Raw genomic sequence first — 11,238 nt, 5'->3', positions numbered from 1 at the left:
AGAGGCGAAAAGCTGTAGACTGAGGTGTTGAATCTAGCACCCTTTTTATATTACAGCGAGCCATTTGATTGAGTGTTGGTAACTAAAGATACACAAAAAACTGAGATTTATTTTCCTTTTACCAAATTGTTTTAGTAGCTTGAATATTTTGCTTGCCCAAAATTAGGTGTTAGCTAATAAACACATAATAAACACAAGAAAACTACAGGTCCAATTCATGCAATCATCCTACCCAGTCAATCTCATAGAAGGATTGCAATGTTTGTATTACCCCATCTGTGTTGATGCTTTATATTAATTCCACATTCATTTTATCAGGATGTGTTGCAGATTTGTGTAAAACAAAAAAACTTATTCTAAATAAATCCACCGCTCAAGCCTGTGCATGCTAATTGTTTTTACACTAATATTAGGTTTTTTTTTCAGTCACTTCTGTATCTCCTCTATAAACCTCTCGACATCTAAGAAGGAAAAAAGTGACAGATGTATGTAATTTCCTGTCAACCTTGTGAAAGCAGCGTGACTCCAGTTTAGCATTCCTCTGAAATTGGAGATTCCAGCTACTTAACCCAGTCAGACACATGACGCCACTCAACAAGACAAATATACCGTTTGACACCAATAATTCAATCATCCTATAATCTCTTTCCAAAGTATGTAGAAGTGGCGTGAGCAGGTAAAAACTGAGATTGAATTAAATATTGTATGGATGAGAGATTTCAATCGCCTGTCACAACTCTGGCAGTTTTCTTTGATTTAGCCCAGATCTTCATTTTTGGTTTGTGAACAGTCTGCACATTAAGAGCTTTGTTCCAAATGTGAGATATCTCAGATATCAGTGTAACAAAAGGTTATAAAAACCCTTTACAGGTCTCTTCAAAGGATAGAAAGTTAATCTTTTTTTATGACAGATTTCAGTTCATACAGGTAGACAATTTGATTGATGGATGGATTTTTTTCCCATTTTTAAATATCGTTTTTGAAATAAAGCTTTTTAAATACAAATAATAAAACACATCACCAACTGTTCTTGTGGTTAAATATGTGTTAATGGTGGTCGAGCATCATGCTGTGTCTGGAGCTGGGAAGCTTTCCCAAAGCCAGCAGGGATCACATGTTCAGAATTGAAGTCGGTGGTGGTGGTGGTGCTGAGGGGGGGGGTATGTGAGACAGTATTTCCTGTGTTTCTAACCAGCACTCCATTCACTAAAGCCCAGAGCTTGTCAAAATGACAGCTCCATTGACAGCACACTAGTGACACATTGAACCGGGGCGAATAATAACAGAGACTCAAACTGAAAAATAGGCTGCCCCAGTTGTCCTTTGTCAGCAATGCCATTAAAATTCAGAGGAAAATAGCTGGGTAAGAGACTTGTGAGCAATTACTTCTATGGATGCTGCAACTGCAAAAGAAATGTGAGTGCTAACCCGATCTAAATCAGTGCACTTCAACAGTTCCTTTCATTTATTGTGATTTTGTTTGTAATTAAAAGTTGATGTTTCCTAATGTCAGGGTGCAGATGATACCTGCTAAAAAACAAGACCCAGACGAAATAAAATCAAAACAAATGTGTCTAAAATCCCCTCCATGAATCTCTCTGTCCATTTAACTAATCTACTGTATGTTATATATATTTTCCTCCCTCTCTCACTGGGGTTGTATCATCTCCCTACTAGAATTCCAGCAAACTCGGGCCGCAGGTTATTTGTCATCCCTCATTTCTTCTTTGATCCCACTGCTTTCCGAGGCTCAGGGGATTCAAGCCATCCCCATCACCGTTTTGTAATTAATAACAGGCTCTTCTTTCTGGGGAATTCTACTCATTTGTTTTCTTCTTTATTTTTTTTCCTCCGTAACCATCCAACTGTGTCTGTGCGAGTCCCACTGTAATCGTTTTTTGGCCATTGTTGGTGCAGACTAGCAAGGAAATACACTTAATTTCAGTTTGGGAGAGAAAGAGGCGGGGTGGAGTGGCTGCTGTATGTGCGTGCCAGTGGGCAGGGGAGGATTGTTCTGTTGCTTTACTGGCCCACCTTGGACCTCAGATGATGTCATTTCCTATTAAAATAATTGGGCTTGATAGGAAACACAAGGGCTTTGATATTGTCTTCATCCAAAAATATGAAACTAATTATTATTTGGGATCAAGTAGTTGCTTGTTGGAAAATGCACAGGGATATTGCTTTCTTCAGGGATAAATTCTCTGTTATTGTTCACTTATCTCCTCTGTTTATTAAGCAGAAACAAGGTTTTAATCAGTAAGGAGGTATTAATCAGAAAAGAAACAGAGCTCAGAGAACACCGGGAGCAAGAAAACATTAGCAGCAAATGGTGTGTTTTGCCTGGGAAGCATGCCAGTGTGTGTAAACTAGGACTTTAGTTTTCTGCACAGCATGTGGTGTTTGGTTGTGTCCAAGCCTCAGATCAGCTTTTGCTTCACATAAGAAAAGGAAGGAAATTACAACTAAACTGTAGCACACTTAAGTTAATCACTTCACGCTATCAGTCGATGAAGACAAGGTCACAGTAAATGATTAAGGAACCACTTTTTCTCTGACCTGGACTGTGTCAAGATGATCTGGAGGTGTGAATGGGTTAAACACTGGAGACCTCAAATTGTACGCTGGGGAATGGTAGAGGTTTGATACAAGCTCACACATTTCATGAATAGAAATAGAAATAACCAAAGATTTTTATCAGGTTTTATATGCTACCTGTCTTGGGTCTGGTAAAGTGACTTACCCTGGAGCTGCATGTCAAGATAGCCAGTAAATGAGCGAGGATTTAGTGGTTGTGACCAATGGTGGGTGTCTAAAGAGGGGTTTATAGCTTTGGAGCCAGCACACGTTAAAGTTACTGCTACTCCATATGCCACATCAAAACTTTGCGACAAGTTTCCAAAGCCTGTGGAGTTCAGAATCTGACCCATTTTTTGCCAGTAGCACAGCCCGGCTAGCTCAGTCGGTAGAGCATGAGACTCTTAATCTCAGGGTCGTGGGTTCGAGCCCCACGTTGGGCGCATGGTCTTTTGGACTCCCCTTGCCACTCATCAATCACCTTCCCTGGGAGGACCTGTTGGACTCATGATGTCAAGACATAGACAGCTCTGTCCAGTCTTACCTCAACCCATGCTATCTGTGGTTGTTGTAGACAACTGCTCTGTTAGCAACATCAACAAATATAGTATGAAAACTTCATCTCAATCTAACAATTCAATTAGAAGCAAACTTTTAAGGCATAATAATCAAACTTTTCTTTATCTATATACTTTTGGTTGTGGTGTGTGAGGAGAGTCAACCTAGAAATCCAACCCTCCACCCTTTGAGTGTCAGTTAATAATAATGTCATGGTTAATACAGCCATGAAATCTGACCCATTTTTTCCCCTTGTGCAGCCCGGCTAGCTCAGTCGGTAGAGCATGAGACTCTTAATCTCAGGGTCGTGGGTTCGAGCCCCACGTTGGGCGCATGGTGTTTTGGACTGCTATGTCCGTTCATCACCAAGCACTTTCACTTGGATTGGTGCTGGACAGATGCAGACAAAAGTATGCCAACTCTATCCATGGCCACCTGAAACCATGACTTGTGCTTGTTGTTCCAGAAGGGCACTTGGAGACAGCAGACATCTGCATAGGTGTTTTGTTTCTACAGTGGTTTTTAAGGTAGTATATCTATATTTAGTTACGGCACACCATTCACTTGTGATGCCATAGTTACACTGACTGTTACATTGATCTTGCAATGTTAACAAAGGTAAAATGATTTGTGTATCTGCTCCAAAATGTAATGGGTTCTCCTTTAGGATGTGCTACACCCTTCCACCAAGTTTCATAAAAATTGGGCCAATAGATTTTCTTAAATACTGCCGAAAGACAAACAAACAAATGGCACTGAAAACATAACCTCCATGGCAGAGGTAATGAGAGGAGGTGAACGAGAAGTCACCTGGATGTATCTCAGGTTATCTGGTGCTGAACTGTAAACTACAGTGGGAATGCTGTGAACAATGCATCAAGAATAAACCCAGCTTTAATGTACAGTCACATGACACTCCCTATTTGTGAACATTCGCTCCACCTCCTACTTGTAATCTCTGGTCTGGCTCCAGTTGATTTACATGTCAGATTACTGTGAAACTTTGCCCTGTGAATATGCATAAATAGGGATGCATTCCTTGAGTGGTGTGTTGTATTATTTTGTCCAATGTCACACTATCAGGTAACAAACAACAACAACATTCTCATACACTGTTTACAGCCAGGGTAGGGTTAAAACAAAATACTCTGTACTATAAGAATCACACAACCCGGTTTAAAAACAAAAATGTGTGCCTGCTCCGAATGGCTATCATTTAGAAAAGTGTTCCATAATGAATTGTACAAATGGGGTTAACGGTGCATGCTAAAATTGTTAAATTCAACCCCCCCACCATCAGACAAGCATTTAATTTGAATCTGGGGGACATTGCTTCAGAAATATGGCTGATGTGACCTCTGTTCCTTGACCAGGACAAACCAACACGTGTCTGCCCTTGACCTCAAATTGAGGACTGAGACAGAAGGAGTCTGTTTAGTCATATTTTGCTGAAAACATGAGAGTTTGGAGCATACTGAGCATGCAGATGGACAGAAGGAAGTGGGTTATTCTAGAAGGAGCTTTAATGAATGTTTTTGATACATTTTTAACTGTTAAAACTGGTTGCTGCTTGAATCCAATGTAACTAAAGCTGAACACTATTTCCACAACGAATAAAACCACACATTTTTACACCCATTCAAGCCTACAGGGGGATTTGTTTTATAGTCAAAAGATAGATGTTGGTTAGAGTATCAGTTTTTGTTGGCCACTGAACAACATTACATTTACAAGCTTTGATATAAAATCAAGCCCAGGAGTCAGACAATAGCTAAACAACATGAAAAGCATTACATGAAATTCAGGCCTCTCTTCCAGTGAAAAGGCTGCTGATCATCAGTGTCAAGAGGTTGGAGGTTCCCACAGCACTGAACGCACCACAGCACAAAAACAAATGTCAGCAGCTACACAATCCTCGAGCAGCCTGCAGCAAACGTTTCAAATCAAATAACGAGCAAAAGCATGGGGGGAAAAACCTGTTAGGGTTCTTGAACATTATTATAAAAGACACATAAACAAAGCAGTGAATTCTCCATTCTTCAGCCTAGATGATTAGCAGTACTGAGGGAGGGTCGTTAAAGACAAATGTGATGTGGCAAATATTCACTCGGGCTTAACCAAGTGTTTCTCAGACTGCAACATTGGCCTTTATTAGTTGGACTGTAGTAATTGTATCTGCACATATGTCACCACTGACCCTGACCACATTTTGGTGAACATGTGTGACACCTCATTAAGTGTTCCAAAAATATCAAGCTTCAGGCGGATCAAAAGATAGATTCCCACCTCTCCCAGACACAGAGACTTCTACAGAGAAGACATTACTGGAAACACAGGAGTTTGACGTTGAAGTAGCGTGGTGGAAAATCAGCGTGTGGATGTTTTTTTGGGCGGGGTGGATGGATGGACGGACGGGCGTGTTCATTTACCGTCAACTCTGATGACTCCGGTACAAGTCATGTTCCTCCTGCTGCAAGTGAGGTCGTTTTCATTTGACCTACATAACCTTTAGATTCGTTTTCGGAGACTGTGTGCTGCCAGATTTGTACCAGTGTCACCTTGTCTTAAGCAGAAGTGAAGTGGTTGTTGAGCGGGCATGATGAAGTATATGGCAGCGAATCAGAAACCTCCACCGTGATGTGCTATTATCACTCTTCCCGGTGTCGCCCTATTTCATTTCCACCTTACCAGTGACCTTCATTGAACAATGGATCCTGCTGACTTAAAGGTTCTTCTGTCCTTTCTGCATGGATGATGGACGCCCCACCTGTCCTTTCACCCAGCATGAGCACTGCAATGAGGCAGATGTCTGTGTCTGGGTTGGAGACCCGTGCCGCCATCGATAAGGATAGTCATTGCTATAGTCTCTTCTTTTCCGGAAATTGACTGCAGCTCTTCAATTATTCACACTGTTGAATAATGTCGTTCTCCGTCTTTATCTGTGCTTATCCTGACCGGTGATCCTTATCTGAAGGTTGAGTAATGGCTGAGTCAATGGGGGGTGGCAGGATTTCAATAGACGATCTTCATCATCGTTGTTGGATGTTTAACCTGAATAACGCTACAATTTTGAGCAAGAACGAAGATGAGAGGTTGATAATGTTCTGAGCTACGCGTGCAGGATGAGATGGCAACACAACGACTGTGTTCAGGCTCATATTTCCTCACCCTGTGCTTTGGAGCTTTTACTGATTGCAGGGTCGGCACCCACATCACGTTTTTGTTTCAGAAACAGATACGTTTTGTGTTACTGCATCAGAGGTAATGTTAACTAGCTAACAGTGGCAAAACATGCTTGTCTTTACCTTCAAACATAACAGGTCATTGAAGTTTTCCAATCACCCAAACACATGTATGTGCTGGTCTCAAAGCTCCACTAATCAAATTATTATGTATAACTGTTGATTGCAGAGAATCATCAGCCAATTCTTTAGCTTTTTAGACCCTTTTAGCTCATTGTTTTGGTTTTACATCACAGTTACTATATAGTTCACTCTTATCACTCCTATCAACCCTGTTTCTAGCAGCAACAGGCGGTTGTTTGCAACTAAAATGCTCCAATAAAACTGCTTCATGCTACTTTTCAAGCACCAAATGACAGACAGACAAAGCTAGCACGTGGGTGGAGACCAAAACATAGGTAAAAGCATTGTGAATACTTATCTTAGGTGGACAGAAAACACAACTCCAAATCAGCAATGCTGAATATTTAGGCAACTGTTTTGCTAAAATGTTTGCCATATTAACTTTATAAGGTGATAATATGTCGAGGCTCTGTGTCTGTCATCTTATCGCTGAGTTCTGCCCCATAGTTCCAAATTACAATATTATTTTAAGCATTTTGCATCCATCCATCCTTTTCCTGACGCTTATTTGGGCTTGGATCACAGTTGCACGTCCTTCTTCCCAACAACGTCTGCCAGCTTCTTCCTCTTCCAGATTGAACAATATCCCTCCAGTGTGTGCTCTGGGTCTACCCTGCAGTCATGCCCAGAAAACCTCCAGAGAAGCATCCTAATCAGATGCCCAGAATACCTCAACTGACCCCTTTCAGTGTGAAGTAGCAGCAATTCCACTCCAAGATCATTTTGGCAACTTATATCTGTAATGTCATTCTTTTGATCATTACACAAAGCTCATGACCATAGCTGAGGGATGAAACATAGACCAACAGGTACATTGTCTGCTCCTTCTTCATCAGACCCCAACAAGACCCTGATAAAGTTACAGAGTTTCCCTTGTACTTGTGAGAGCATTCATTAAGACAAATTACTCAGTTGGCTAATGGGTATTTAACCCTAGATTGGAGTCTCTATCTTTGAGTGGTGCTGCTACTTGATCCTGAAGATGTTCAGTAATTCAGTTCAAACAGGCTAATTTTAGAATTCATAGTACATCCTTGCCACCCCAAGAGTCCCTAAAAACCAAAATATCTATTTTCATTATAATCTTTTCTTTTTGCTCCACCAGTACCAACACCTGTGTGCCCTTTTACAGGCCCAAGCTTATTTCCTATTGCAGAAAGAAAACTTGGACCCAAACTATGTCTCCAAATTAAACATTATATAGTCATCAGCAGTGTTTTGACTGATCACCTAGTGCTGAAACATTCTTAGATAGTGGTCTTGATTTTTATTAATTTACTGTTGAATGCAATGTGCCTCCATAATTAGTTTCCAGGTCTAATGAAACTATGCATGAGCCTCATAACTTGTTTACTTTGTGAGTGAAAAACAACAGTAAACTCTATGTCGCTTTGTCAACAAGATAAATCATTGAGATAACAAGGAAAAGGCGTTTATGATTGTCTTAGATGTTAGAAAATTGCTTTAATCGGGCTAACATTATCTCTAGTGTGCAAGGAAGGCCTGAAAATCATTTTTATGAGTGTATCAGCTCAGGTCGGCAGCGTAGAACCCAGTTTCATATAAAGCAGCGCTACTTGACTCCACTGGAAGGTGAAAACTCAGTGATTTATAAAGATTTAGAAGGTGCATTATCAACCAAAAATGAGGGCCATTTTTCAATATGACAAGACAAGAAAGTACTCGCTCCTCTTTTCGCCCTGTTCAGAAAGAATGTTGACAAGGAAGAGCAATGCCGTGTCTCATAACAGACAGCACATTCCCGAGTTGTCAGCACACCGCAAGCACTGACACACACGTAAACAAATCATTATGTTGCAAGGACGGATGCATGAGTACACACAATCGAGAACAAAATCGAATATATTATCCCTACAAAACTTTCATTGTCTGCATACATTTTTTTTCAACAAGTCTGCCATTGAAACTTGTTTTCATTTCTCAGTCTGAGAAGATTAAAACACAGATAAAATTTAAATATAAACACATTTAATTAAACTACAGCCATAATAAAACAAATCTCGACTCTCTTGCACAAGGGAGGGATAGCAATCAGGCAACAGTAACTCGCCCAAATGGGTGACATGACTCACACGATGATTTAATTTTGAACGGGCATTTATGAGGACAAAAACAATCAAAGCCTTGCAGACTTCCCAGAAGCTTGAGCAAGTATCCATTTAGATTCAGTAGATTCTGCTCTTTGATACTGGCAATGCCCCAAGACAGAGAGGAGGCAGAGACCCGGTGATTCCGTCTCAAGCCTCATGACTAATCTCTGACAATGATCTGTTCTTTATAAGGATTACATAATGTGCCATCATTAGTCATGTTCCATGTACCATATGTTGAGCTAATTGACAATAATGGCAACAATCAGGAAGAAGTGGAAAAGCTGTGGAAAGTAGCACACCAACCAGACCAGATGGTTTAGTTTTGTCTCTGTTCTTGGTATCTTTTTCCAAGAGATAAACCTGACTTTCCCTGTAGTTTTTTTGGCACCTCTAGGCTCATCCAGAGTTTGAATCAAGCGATCAACTCTCAGCTCTCTTTCCTCTCAGTCACCACTGTGTGTGATATGAAGAAGTAAATATGTTTGAAGGGTCCGTTCAAGGTTGAATGTGTAAGATGTAGGGAGATTTATTGGCAGAATATGGCAAAAAAAAAAAAGGTTATAATAGTCACAAGTATGTTTTCATTAGTGCAGAATCACCTGTCATTCTGAACCAACACGTTTCTACAGTAGCCCTAAAGGGATAAACCAAACACTGGCTCTTGATGAAGCCTTTTGTGTTTGTGTAGCCACTGTTGTTTCCCCCACATGCTATTTAGTTGGCTGTAATCAGAAATTTCACTGCTAGATGCCACTAAATACACACTGGAACTGGAAGGCCTATAACAGTACATACCAAAGAAAGCTATCAGAAACTTTACACAGTAAGTTCTATGGATTATCCTGAGTATTTGATATTCTAAAAAGACATACTGCTTTTAATTTATATAAATATAGTTTTTGATGCTTTAGGCATGACAAATGAGATTCTTTTTACCCATATGGTGTTGTGGTGGTAGCGGAACTCTCAGTGCCAGATGTTTTCAAAACTATCAGCATTTATGCAGACGATTATGCATTATGCGACAGAGTGGGAACAGATGCTCCAAAATGGACAAAGTTATCATAGCTGATCAGCTGTGTAGGCTATAATTCAGTTTTATTTTTATCTCATCTTTCATTCTCACTCCCAAATCATCAAATATTGCAGCTTGGTCAGTGATCAGTGATCCCTAGGCTTTAAAATATGACACTGTAGGTACCCTTCATCTGTGAATTTGTAAACAAAATTCAGCACCACAGTTCCAGATACCATCCAAAATTAACCAAACTGACTGAATCTGAAAGTCAGTTGGATATTTCTTGCCGAAATGCACCTTAGGAGTTGTTAACTCTCTGCCAATGTTTTATATGTGCACATAAGAGTTTCCAGAAGAACCACACATTTTCTTCTTTTGTACTGATGATTCAACTGGGAAGATTTCAGACCCATCCAGACCATACAAGAGCTCCAACTATGAGTCACATAACATCGTCTAAGGGAAAAATGAATGGGACTTTTACTTGCAGAACCAGGGGTACCCAAAATAGCTCCTCGAAATTTGCAGGCCTATACTATTGAACGTGTGGTGTTTTTTATTGCTCTTTTGTTAAATACACGGCTCTCATTTTTAATAATGTATAATGTAAGACATGTGAAGCCTACAAGCCGTTCATTTACTAACAGCTTTGAGAAACAATTAAAAAATAAATAAATAAATAAACTATGAGCTTTGAATATTGCTTGGGAAAGTCTATTGGGGGATTTTGTGATCAGCATTGAAAATCAAAACAAGATGGATTTTTTTTCCTTGTAGGAAAATACACATCAACATTGTTTTGGAGCGCATCTCAGATCTGAGATCTGAACATGAAGCATGAAAGTAAAAAATAAATTTGAATGATGGAGGTAAAAACTAAGCGGGGCAGATGTACCTTCCCCCGAGTAAAATGCCCCCGCCTCCCCTTCCCTCCATCCCTCACCATCCACAGATGAATGTTTCCAAGCCTGCTGGTTGGAAAGCACTCAGCATCCTATCTGTTTTGATCATCAGATTTCTGACAGCACTACTGATTGTAGATCACATAGCATGTTTGCAGCTCAAGTACCTCCTCCTCCTCCTCCACTCTTGATCTGCCTTGCTTGCACATTTTCCTCCATATGCAGCACTTTGTTGGATGGCATGCATCTCCTGATGAATAGGGGAGACCTTTGGCCCCTTTAGCAGCGTTTAAAAACAAGTGGAAGCCATGAACATTGAGTCGAGCTGCAGGCTAAAACTGGCATGCAATAATTCACTGATGACATCCCATACACTTCACACTCAAAAAACCTGCCTTACATAAAAATAGTAAAAAAATTATAATTATCAGCATCTCTACAACATCAGCTCTTTTGCATTTTAGAAAAATGCACTACCTTAAAATACAATAAAAACACCTCAGAAAAGGAAAAAACCTTGCAGTCAATCTAATCATTTTCCCAGGTCTTTGCCCTGAGGCTATAAAAATCAATCTTGGACCATTTTCTCTTTCTATTGTTCCAAGCTAGAAACACTATGCCAGATTTGCTCAACCTGAACAATTAGAGCTGACCCGTAGTCAGAGCATTACTGGTGGTTTGGCCCCATGTTTCAGCCTGGCTTT

The 11,238-nt window shown here is 40.2% G+C and overlaps 2 non-coding genes across 2 annotated transcripts; both read left to right on the top strand.

Moving 5' to 3' along the window:
- The first annotated feature begins 2,947 nt into the window (after positions 1 to 2,947).
- On the top strand, positions 2,948 to 3,020 carry trnak-cuu (transfer RNA lysine (anticodon CUU)). Its single transcript has one exon. It is a non-coding gene; the product is annotated as a tRNA-Lys (tRNA).
- A 374-nt stretch (positions 3,021 to 3,394) lies between these two features.
- trnak-cuu (transfer RNA lysine (anticodon CUU)) lies at positions 3,395 to 3,467 on the top strand. Its single transcript has one exon. It is a non-coding gene; the product is annotated as a tRNA-Lys (tRNA).
- Positions 3,468 to 11,238: the final 7,771 nt, after the last annotated feature.

The sequence above is a fragment of the Dicentrarchus labrax genome, unplaced genomic scaffold (assembly GCF_905237075.1).
Source record: "Dicentrarchus labrax unplaced genomic scaffold, dlabrax2021, whole genome shotgun sequence".
Classification (NCBI taxonomy): domain Eukaryota; kingdom Metazoa; phylum Chordata; class Actinopteri; family Moronidae; genus Dicentrarchus; species Dicentrarchus labrax.
This window is presented reverse-complemented; position numbering and strand designations above follow the sequence as displayed.